Raw genomic sequence first — 12,339 nt, 5'->3', positions numbered from 1 at the left:
AACACAAACACACATAGCAAAGTTCAGGAGCTTTGTGAGTAGCTCAGGCCCCGCCCATAGGGCAGGGGAATTTTATATAGGAGCTGCCCCTCAGTAATTGGCTGGGGACAGCATTTCAAGTATAGACACTAACCCTGATAAAAGCAGGGGAGGTGTGGCCGCGCATGCCCTAGCACAAAACAGAAACCATTTCAGCACAGTCAGTGCAGGAACTGTGGCTCGGGGCACCTGGCTGTGACTGCAAGCCAAGGCACGTGGAAAGTCATGCACGAGCTGCAAATGACCTCGCAACCTGTGGACAGCTTCCACAGCGGCAACCAGGGACCGCACAAGCGGATGGTCAAGCAGCAGAGCAAAGACCTAACCACCCATGTACGGCTACGCAGCAGAGCTGGGAACTGAGAAGGCTCCATACAGGTAACAGCGAGCAGTATCCCAGCTCAATTAGGGGGAAAGGAGCAAAGGGTTAAAGCAAAGACATGCATTGTCATGCCGAAAACCAGATACAGACAGAACGGCGTGACAGTAACAAGTCATGTTAAGCAGCATATTTTTGCTGCCTTGATCCCCATCAACAGCTTAAAACTGCTTTCGGTGTATATACCAGTTTAATATGTCCAGGAACTATCATACTCTATAATTTATCATTTTCTGTAACTTGCCATCTACTCCTTTTTAACAGCAATATGCCAGTACTGTATTTGTCCACAACAGCCTTTCCCTGACCTCCCAGCATTGCTCTGCTTGTCCTGGACCTAATGCCCGCCTCTCTGATATGTTTCTATATAGTTTTGTAGACAGGAGAGCAGGAGCAGAAAGACAACGGCCTATCCCCACTTCCTGCACCCAGCACTGTGTCTCTGCTTCTAATGATGGATTATTCTTGACAACTTGTAGTAGACAAGTCAGAAAAGAAACACCTAGTGGCCGGCGCTTTGAACCAATATTTTGGGTTTAATGCAAGATCATTTTACGTGATGTGATCTGCAGATTGTCTATCACATTATTTATTCAATGTGATGAAGTTGTCAGAAAACAAAGTGACCATGCAAAATAGCAATCATTTAGTGAACAGCAAAAAACAGATACTTTGCAATTACTTCAGTGGAAAAAGGAAATATACGGAAAGTTTTACTCTTTTTTTTTTTTAGCTGTGTGTTTGTTAGGATGTTTCTTACATTCACAGACAGTTTCAAAACCCATCCACAGTATGTCCATGAAAGTTAGAACCTGGTGTTGCCACGACTATTTAAAGATCTTAATTTTTTTTTCAGTCATTCCTTCGTGGATTTACTGGTATTTTAGAGTCCATTTTCAGATGAGCTACAATCTTCTAAAGGTTATTCTTTAGCATCCTCTGGTACAATAAACAATTCCTGGTGGATGATGGTGAGCTGCTTATTCCAATTGTACAAATTAGCCTGAAATCAAACATTTCCTCCAACATGCTTTATCAGGTTCTCCTTGTCAATTTTGCCTTTGATTTTCAACAAACATATTGGTACCATTACCAAATAACATGTTCCTCTTTATTCAGAGCACAGATTTCCATGGTATACTAGTGTTTGCCTAGGTCTTTTTGAGCAAACTTTCACTTTCCCCAATGTTCTTTCTGGATTGAAAAGGTTTTCTTCTGTCACAAGTCCTATGACAATCTAATTTATGTAGCTTCTTTTAATGTTAGTCTTTATCAATAGTGGTAAGACGTTCCTGTAGTTCCCACATAGTGTATATACCCGCTCATCACCATTGGGACAATTATGTGCCCGATCCACCAACCAACAGCCCAACCATACACTTACCCATGTGGCAAAAATGGCAAGTGGCTTCTGGAGGGAGTCGAGAAGGAGGTGTAGAATACTGTTTCATGATCCCGAGAGATCCCCAATATGCTACTTACCCTTATTACCTACATTTATTACTAGCAGCAATTGATGCAGATTCTACATTGCCATGGCATGACGATGACAATATAGTACACTTATGAACCTGGGCACAGTAGCTGCACTGTTGTTGTGACTATGGATAGGTTTTTTTGGGGTACCCGTATGTTCTTGGTAAGATGAGAGCCAACAGCAACACTGCAAAACGATCATTGTCACATCAGGGACACATTGCTCAAAGAATGATCATATCCAATGCTTAGAGAGAATTTGTGACCAGATAAAAAGTGGCCAGTTTTTGCTCCTTCCAATTCCTGCTGTTCCCATGAGTATTCCATTGTTTTTTTCTTATTCTGCCATACGTTTCCAGAGATATGGACATTTCTATTTATTGCTAATTTTTATGTTGTTTACCATGGAGATGTGGCTCACAAAATTAGCTTGGGGACATGTCATTAAGCTGCTCTGCAAAATTACCCTGTGATCAACGCCAATTTGGTAAAGACCATAAAAATTTGAATATTGGGTGCAATAATTAAAAAGGCCCATATCTCAGGAACTGTATGGCAGATTTAAATAAAACAGAAAAAGGAATTCTCAGGGAGCTGTGGGGATAAAATAGGAGCAACAATTGACCACTTTTGAGCTGATGATAGCTACTGTCACGATATTGTATGAAATGCAATATGATTATGTAGCTTTGCGTGTTAGCACCCATGATGTGGGCTAAAAAAAAACCCTTCTCTGTGTGTTTCTGATTGCTGAGATGTGTATGTGTAGATCCCTAACCCCTCATGCCCCAACCAGAAGAATTTTTATTTCGCTTGGAGCTGTAAGCCGATCTCCCTACATTGCTCACTCTCCCTCCTCCCATCTAGAATCAGCTAGTACAGGTACAGAATTTCTCTAAATACAGGAAGTCCTTTGTTCCATTATAATAAGATATTGGGCCACCGATTTGGGCTAGGAAAAGGAGAAGTCCATGTTGCGAATCTCCATCGGCAGATCTATCATCCACTGTAAGAGCGTGCAGCTTGGCCCAATGAGTGCAAAGTGTGGATTTCTCCTCAACTGTGTGGAACAACTAGGACAAATTTGGTCTCGTTAGAAAGCCAATTTTAAAATAAGATGAATGCTGGGTGTGTTATGATTCTGACACGTTCAGGAGCGATAATACAAGAATTATAAGAATTGTTGGAGAAAACTGTACAGCTGAGGAGAGGGGAGGGCGATGTTAACTCAACCCTTTTAGTGACGTCACCAGGCTGCAGCTATAAGTTTTCTGCAAGGCACCTAGCAGTTAGTCTTACCTGAGGGGCTCTTACTGCCAGCCCTGATGAACTGGGATATTTGGAGCTCCGCCTACTAGCCTGGTTTTGCCTGAAATGACCTGAACACAGTGTTAATTTCTCATTTAACCCCTATTATTTTATAATTACCTTGTACATATTTTCAATTGTCTCTTATTGTAACATCCTTGTAATAATTTTGATAAACACTGCCTAATCTTTCGGAGTAAAATATTTAAATTACTAGTTTCGTTCTTCCTGCTCTAAAACGTACCCTAAGCCTTCTGAAGGGAATTACGCTACTGTTTTGGGTTAGCTTCGAACCCGTTTAATCGAAGCTGGTGGCAGCATACCTTGTTCTGGGTATTTGGGAGTCATTGTAGCGACGGCGGCGTTGATAATTATTGTTCCTGCCCGAATGGGAGTAGCTATATCACCTCGCTGCAGCGTGCCCAATAGCCAGTACATAGCAGGCAGCCTTTCTGGCGACTAATTACCCTAGGTGCTGTACCTAATCTGACCTGAGGGTAAGGGGGCGCCAGAGAGCTGCAAGTTTTCAAGCGGAACTGTAAAGCGGGATATACATAAATCCCTGCAGTTCGTGTTATATTGCAGAGCAGTGTGATAACTAAAATAAGCCCCTGCGGTAAACTAAGAGGTCAACAGCCTTGTGTGTGTTTTCATCACGTAGCAGTGGAGGGATAACTAAGATAAGCCCCCCCTGCACATGTGATAGCCGTCTGTTGGCCTAAGGTCACCCTGATCCGTGACATAGGGGTGACAGTCACGGTGTGAATCGTGACAGCTACACTATATTATTTTTCCTTTAATCTTACATGTTCTGAGGATTGATTATCATCATCAAGACTTTCTTATCACAGTGGCTTAGTGGTTAACACTACAGCCTTGCAGTGCTGGGGTCCTGGGTTCAAATCACACCAAAGATACAGGTCCTTCTCAAAAAATTAGCATATAGTGTTAAATTTCATTATTTACCATAATGTAATGATTACAATTAAACTTTAATATATTATAGATTCATTATCCACCAACTGAAATTTGTCAGGTCTTTTATTGTTTTAATACTGATGATTTTGGCATACAACTCCTGATAACCCAAAAAACCTGTCTCAATAAATTAGCATATTTCACCCATCCAATCAAATAAAAGTGTTTAATAACAAACAAAAAAACCATCAAATAATAATGTTCAGTTATGCACTCAATACTTGGTCGGGAATCCTTTGGCAGAAATGACTGCTTCAATGCGGCGTGGCATGGAGGCAATCAGCCTGTGACACTGCTGAGATGTTATGGAGGCCCAGGATGCTTCAATAGCGGCCTTAAGCTCATCCAGAGTGTTGGGTCTTGCGTCTCTCAACTTTCTCTTCACAATATCCCACAGATTCTCTATGGGGTTCAGGTCAGGAGAGTTGGCAGGCCAATTGAGCACAGTAATACCATGGTCAGTAAACCATTTACCAGTGGTTTTGGCACTGTGAGCAGGTGCCAGGTCGTGCTGAAAAATGAAATCTTCATCTCCATAAAGCATTTCAGCTGATGGAAGCATGAAGTGCTCCAAAATCTCCTGATAGCTAGCTGCATTGACCCGGCCCTTGATGAAACACAGTGGACCAACACCAGCAGCTGACATGGCACCCCACACCATCACTGACTGTGGGTACTTGACACTGGACTTCAGGCATTTTGGCATTTCCTTCTCCCCAGTCTTCCTCCAGACTCTGGCACCTTGATTTCCGAATGACATGCAAAATTTGCTTTCATCAGAAAAAAGTACTTGGGACCACTTAGCAACAGTCCAGTGCTGCTTCTCTGTTGCCCAGGTCAGGCGCCTCTGCCGCTGTTTATGGTTCAAAAGTGGCTTTACCTGGGGAATGCGGCACCCGTAGCCTATTTCCTGCACACGCCTGTGCACGGTGGCTCTGGATGTTTCCACACCAGACTCAGTCCACTGCTTCCTCAGGTTCCCCAAGGTCTGGAATCGGTCCTTCTCCACAATCTTCCTCAGGGTCCGGTCTCCTCTTCTCGTTGTACAGCGTTTTCTGCCACATTGTTTCCTTCCAACAGACTTACCATTGAGGTGCCTTGATACAGCACTCTGGGAACAGCCTATTTGTTGAGAAATTTCTTTCTGGGTCTTACCCTCTTGCTTGAGGGTGTCAATGATGGCCTTCTTGACATCTGTCAGGTCGCTAGTCTTACCCATGATGGGGGTTTTGAGTAATGAACCAGGCAGGGAGTTTATAAAAGCCTCATGTGTTTAGAGTTAATTAGTTGATTCAGAAGATTAGGGTAATAGGTCGTTTAGAGAACCTTTTCTTGATATGCTAATTTATTGAGACAGGTTTTTTGGGTTATCAGGAGTTGTATGCCAAAATCATCAGTATTAAAACAATAAAAGACCTGACAAATTTCAGTTGGTGGATAACGAATCTATAATATATGAAAGTTTAATTGTAATCATTACATTATGGTAAATAATGAAATTTAACACTATATGCTAATTTTTTGAGAAGGACCTGTAACATGTGCAAGGAGTTTGTAATTTCTCCCCGTGTTTGCGTGGGTTTCCTCCGGGTTCTCCGGTTTATTCCCACACTCCAAAGCAGGTCTACCACTAGAAATTTTGGGGCCCCATACTGGCAAAATTTTTAGGGCCCCCTTGAGATTCCCCCCAGGCTCCTCCCCTCGAACCTTCCACAGTCCCACCGCCCACTCATAGAAGAACTCCACATCTGCACCCCACGTCCTCACCAATCACACATTAACAGTTCCCATCACCAGATCACACACATATAGCTAGCAGCTTTGTTTTGGCCCAAAAAAGTTTTAAGCCGCCACCACAGCAAGGTAACTTCATAAATAAGTAAACAACAGCCGCACTCGAATTTTTGTTTTTTTTCATATGCAATAAAGTAATTTATTATGTTCACCACAGTGGTATTGCGAAGCTGGGGTCACCACAATCATATATAGGTACCTCAGTACCTATATATGATTGTGGTGACCCCAGCTTCGCAATACCACTGTGGTGAACATAATAAATTACTTTATTGCATATGAAAAAAACAATAATTCGAGTGCGGCTGTTGTTTACTTATTTATGAAGTTACCTTGGTTCAGCCTGCACCTTTCTACATTGACCAGAGTGCACGCCTTTGCTATTTCTACTTCTACCACAGCAAGGTAGACTCTTTCGGCCGGGCCCTACTCTACTCTAACCTATTAAACATTGGTTAAAATATGCAATTCAATTTAGGTGTATTTTTATTTATTTTTCAATTTTTAAAATGACCAATAATATCACATACAAGGGACAAATACCATCGCACCATGACAAGACCACATATTACTATGACAGTGACCAAATATTATCACATACAAGGGACAAATACAACAGCACTATGTCCAGACCACATATTACCACCACATGGTGACCAATAATACCACATACAAGGAACAAATACCACCACACCATGACCGGACAACATATTATCAAAACATAGTGACTGAATACTACAATACTGATCATTAATTAAAAAAAAACCACAATACACAATCCATTGCTGCCCGTGTCTCCATTCCTGCCCCAATGTTTCCATTCCTGCCCCCTGTGTCTTCATTCCTGCCCCCAGTGTCTCCATTCCTGCCCCAGTGTTTCCATCCCTGCCCCCCAGTATTTCCATTCCTGCCCCCGTGTCTCCCATCCTGCCCCCTGTGTCTCAATTAATACCCCAGTGTTTCCATTCCTGCCCCCAGTGTTTACATCCCTGCCCCTGTGTCTCCCATCCTGCCCCCTGTGTTTCCATTTCTGCCCCAGTGTTTCCATTCCTGCCCCTGTGTTTCCATTCCTGCCTCCAGTGATTACATTCCTGCCCCCTGTGTCTCCCATCCTGCCCCCTGTGTTTCCATTCCTGCCCCCAGTGTTTCCATTCCTGCCCCCAGTGTTTCCATTCCTGCCCCCGCATCTCCATTCCTGCCCCCTGTGTTTCCATTCCTGCCCCAGTGTTTCCATTCCTGCCTCCAGTGATTACATTCCTGCCCCCTGTGTCTCCCATCCTGCCCCCTGTGTTTCCATTCCTGCCCCCAGTGTTTCCATTCCTGCCCCCAGTGTTTCCATTCCTGCCCCCTGTGTTTCCATTCCTGCCCCGTTTCTATTCCTGCCCCGTTTCTATTCCTGCCCCAGTGTTTCCATTCCTGCCTCCCGTGTCTCCCATCCTGCCCCCAGTTTTTCCATTCTTGCCCCAGTGTTTCCATTCCTGCTCCCGCATCTCCATTCCTACCCCAGTGTTTCCGTTCCTGCCCCAGCGTTTCCATTTCTGCCCCGTTTCCATTCCTGCCCCAGCGTTTCCATTCCTGCCCAGTGTCTCCATTCTTGCCCCAGTGTTTCCATTCCTGCCCCAGTGTTTCCATTCCTGCCGCCGTGTCTCCATTCCTGCCCCGGGCCGCTTTCAATAAATAATAACAATTAAAAAAACTTTCTTCGTACCTTGCCCCTTGCCGCACTCCTGCGGCGAAGTTCCGTCCTCGCAGTTCCAGCGTGCACCTGCTGGCGAATGACAATGACGTCATACGCCGGCGACATGCACATTGACTATTGTCGTGCGGGCCCGGGCCTGCACAACAATACAGTTTAACTGAATCCTTGGGCCCCATACGCCAGTCAGGGCAATCCAACTCAATTTCAAATGAACTGAAAGGTCAAAACACCTAATCGACCCCTGATCCTGATCAAGAAAGACCACCACCGATGCATGTTCTAATACCATGGCTATTTCTGATGACCAGCAATGTCTGGTTTAGTAACATTCACATTCTCCATGTTTTTTTGCTGTGTACCTCCAAGTTACTCTTCAGCTGTTGACTAAGGGTCTTTTGGTTTATTTGCATTTTGGTAAAGCATAGGTCTTCCATTACAACAAGCAAACGGAAAAGACAGCTACGAGGTCCTTTATATGTTTAACCAGGCCCCAATCATATTACCAATAAGGCTGTTAATAAAATAATATGGAATGGAGGGGGTTTTCATCAATAGTGAGTGGTACAATGAAAAGGTTCAACAGCCATTAACCCCTTCACCCCAAAGCCTGTTTTCACCTAAGTGACAGGGCCAATTTTTACAATTCTGACCACTGTCACTTTATGAGGTCATAACTCTGAAACGCTTCAACGGATCCTGGTGATTCTGACATTGTTTTCTCGTGACATATTGTACTTCATGATAGTGGTAAAACTTCTTCGATATGACTTGCATTTATTTGTGAAAAAAACAAAAATTTGTTGGAAATTATGAAAATTTAGCAATTTTCAAACTCTTAGTTTTTATGCCCTTAAATTAGAGAGTTATATAACATAATATAGTTAATAAACAACATTTCCCACATGTCTGCTTTACATCAGCACAATTTTGGAAACAATTATTTTTTGTTAGGATGTTATAAGGGTTAAAAGTTGACCAGCGATTTCTCATTTTTGCAACAAAATTTACAAAACCATTTTTTTACGGACCACCTCACACTTGAAGTGACTTTGAGGGGTCTATATGACAGAAAATGCCCAAAAGTGACACCATTCTAAAAACTGCACCCCTCAAGGTACTCAAAACCACATTCAAAAAGTTTATTAACCCTTCAGGTGCTTCACAGGAATTTTTTGAATGTTTAAAAAAATTGAACATTTAACTTTTTTTTCACAAAATTTTTACTTCAGGTCCAATTTGTTTCATTTTACCAAGGGTAACAGGAGAAATTGGACCACAAAAGTCGTTGTACAATTTGTCCTGAGTACGCCGATACCCCATATGTGGGGGTAAACCACTGTTTGGGCACATGGCAGAGCTCGGAAGGGAAGGAGCGCCATTTGACTTTTCAATGCAAGATTTGCTGGAATTGAGATCGGAGCCCATGTCACGATTGGAGAGCCCCTGATGTGCCTAAACAGTGGAAACCCCCCACAAGTGACACCATTTTGGAAAGTAGACCCCCTAAGGAACTAATATAGATGTGTGGTGAGCACTTTGAACCTCCAAGTGCTTCACAGAAGTTTATAATGTAGAGCCGTAAAAAAAAATTTATATTAATTTTCACAAAAAATGATCTTTTTGCCCCAAATTTTTTATTTTCCCAAGGGTAACAGGATAAATTGGACCCCAAAAGTTGTTTTGCAATTTGTCCTGAGTACGCCGATACTTCATATATGGGGATAAACCACTGTTTGAGCGCATGGCAGAGCTCGGAAGGGAAGGAGTGCCATTTGACTTTTCAATGCAAAATTGGCTGGAATGGAGATCGGACGCCATGTCGCATTTGGAGAGCCCCTGACGTGCCTTAACAGTGGAAACCCCCCACAAGTGACCCCATTTTGGAAAGAAGACCCCCTAAGGAAGTTATCTAGATGTGTGGTGAGCACTTTTAACCCCCAATTGTTTCACTAAAGTTTAGAATGTAGCATTGTGAAAATTAAAAAATCATTTTTTCTTTCCACAAAATGATGTTTTAGCCCACAATTTTTTTTTTCCAAGGGTAACAGGAGAAATTGGACCACAAATGTTATGACCCCATATTGGAAACTAGACCCCCAAGGAACTTATCTAGATGTGTTGTGAGAGCTTTGAACCAACAAGTGTTTCACTACAGTTTATAACGCAGAGCCGTGAAATTAAAAAATATTTTTTTTCCACGAAAATGATATTTTAGCCCCCACGTTTTTATTTTCCCAAGGGTAACAGGACAAATTAGACCCCAAAAGTTGTTGTCCAACTTGTCCTGAGAACGCCGATACCCCATATGTTGGGGGGAACCACTGTTTGGGTGCACGGCAGAGCTCGGAAGGGAAGGAGCGCCATTTGAAATGCAGACTTAGATGGATTGGTCTGCAGGTGTCATGTTGCATTTGAAGAGCCCCTGATGTACCTAAACAGTAGAAACCCCCCACAAGTGACCCCATATTGGAAACTAGACCCCCAAGGAACTTATCTAGATGTGTTGTGAGAGCTTTGAACCAACAAGTGTTTCACTACAGTTTATAACGCAGAGCCGTGAAATTAAAAAACATTTTTTTTTCCATGAAAATGATATTTTATCCCCTATGTTTTTATTTTCCCAAGGGTAACAGGAAAATTGGACCTCAAAAGTTGTTGTCCAACTTGTCCTGAGAACGCTGATACCCCATATGATGGGGGGAACCACTGTTTGGGCACACAGGAGAACGCGGAAGGGAAGTAGCACTGTTTTACTTTTTCAAAGCAGAATTGGCTGGAATTGAGATCGGACGCCATGTCGCGTTTGGAGAGCCCCTGATGTGCCTAAACAGTGGAAACCCCCAATTATAACTGAAACCCTAACCCTAACCGTAGCCCTAACCCTAACCCTAACCCTAACGGGAAAATGGAAATAAATAAATTTTTTTACATTTTATTATTTTTCCCTAAGTAAGGGGGTGATGAAGGGGGGTTTGATTTACTTTTATAGCGTTTTTTTTGGCGGATTTTTATGATTGGCAGCTGTCACACACTAAAAGACGCTTTTTATTGCAAAAAATAGTATTTGCATCACCACATTTTGAGAGCTATAATTTATCCATATTTTGGTCCACAGAGTCATGTGAGATCTTGTTTTTTGCGGGACGAGTTGACGTTTTTATTGGTAAGATTTTCGGGCAGATGACATTTTTTGATCGCTTTTTATTCCGATTTTTGGGAGGCGGAATGAACAAAAACCAGCAATTCCTGAATTTCTTTTAGGGGGGGCGTTTATACCGTTCCACGTGTGGTAAAATGGATAAAGCAGTTTTATTCTTCAGGTCAGTACGATTACAGCGACACCTCATTTATGTAATTTTTTTATGTTTTGGCGCTTTTACACAATAAAAACTATTTTATATAAAAAAATAATTGTTTTTGCATCGCATTATTCTGAGAGCTAACACTATAATATTTTTCTGCTGATGATGCTGTATGGTGGCTTTTTTTTTGCGGGACAAGATGACGTTTTCAGCGGTACCATGGTTATTTATATCCGTTGTTTTGATCGCGTGTTATTCCACTTTTTGTTCGCCTGTATGATAATAAAGCAATGTTTTTTGCCTTGTTTTTTATTTTTTTTTTTTGCGGTGTTCACTGAAGGGGTTAACTAGTGGGATAGTTTTATAGAGCGGGTTGTTACGGACGCGGCGATACCAAATATGTGTACATTTATTGTTTTTTTTTAATTTACATAAATAAATGGATTTATTGGGAAATGTTTTTTTTTTTTTTATTTGGGGATTTTTTTTTTTATTTTTTTTTTTAATTTATTTTTTTTTTTTTTTTACACATTCTATTTTTTTTTTAACTTTCTAACATTGTCCCAGGGTGGGACATCTCTGTATTAGATCAGATCGTTGATCTGACACTGTGCATAGCACACTGTCAGATCAACGATCTGACAGGCAGTGTAGCTGGCTTTCCAGCACCTGCTCTCAGCAGGCGCCGGCTAGCCAGGTCATTTCATGACCCGGAAGGAGTCCAGCGGCCATCTTGGATCCGGGGACTCCTTCCAGGTCACCGGAGCAACGCGATCTCATTGCGTTGCTCCGGTGGGAGAGCGCAGGGAGCCCCCGTCCCTGCGCGATCCCCCTCTATGCCGCTGTCACTACTGACAGCGGCATCAGAGGGGTTAAATGCCTGCGATCAGCGATAGCGCCGATCGTGGGCATTGCTGCGGGGTGTCAGCTGTCATATACAGTTGGCACCCGCACCCGATCACCGCGGCGCTCAGCGCGAGACCGCGGTGATCGGTGCGCCGTACTAGTACTGCTGCTGGCACAAATGCAGTGCCGGCAGCGCAGTACTAGTACGGCGCGTGGCGCGAAGGGGTTAAAATTCGCTAATTTAGAGTGCCCAAGTCATTATGGAACAAGGGGTGTAGGCCAATTCCAAGAATAGACATATACATATAATGAAATTTAATGCTAAAGAATATAATCTAAATATAATATAAATGTGCTTTATTAAAAGCAAAGCTATTTAGATTCCAAGCATAAGAAAGCAACACTCATGCTATGTCAGCCACATTCACACTACTGAAAGTAATCATATGGGAGGTAATACAACCAGAAGAATTCAGCCCCTCTATACAATCTCCCATGACAGTTACTATGACCATTTA

This window comes from Ranitomeya imitator, chromosome 5, assembly GCF_032444005.1.
Source record: "Ranitomeya imitator isolate aRanImi1 chromosome 5, aRanImi1.pri, whole genome shotgun sequence".
NCBI classification, from domain to species: Eukaryota; Metazoa; Chordata; class Amphibia; order Anura; family Dendrobatidae; genus Ranitomeya; species Ranitomeya imitator.
This window is presented reverse-complemented; position numbering follows the sequence as displayed.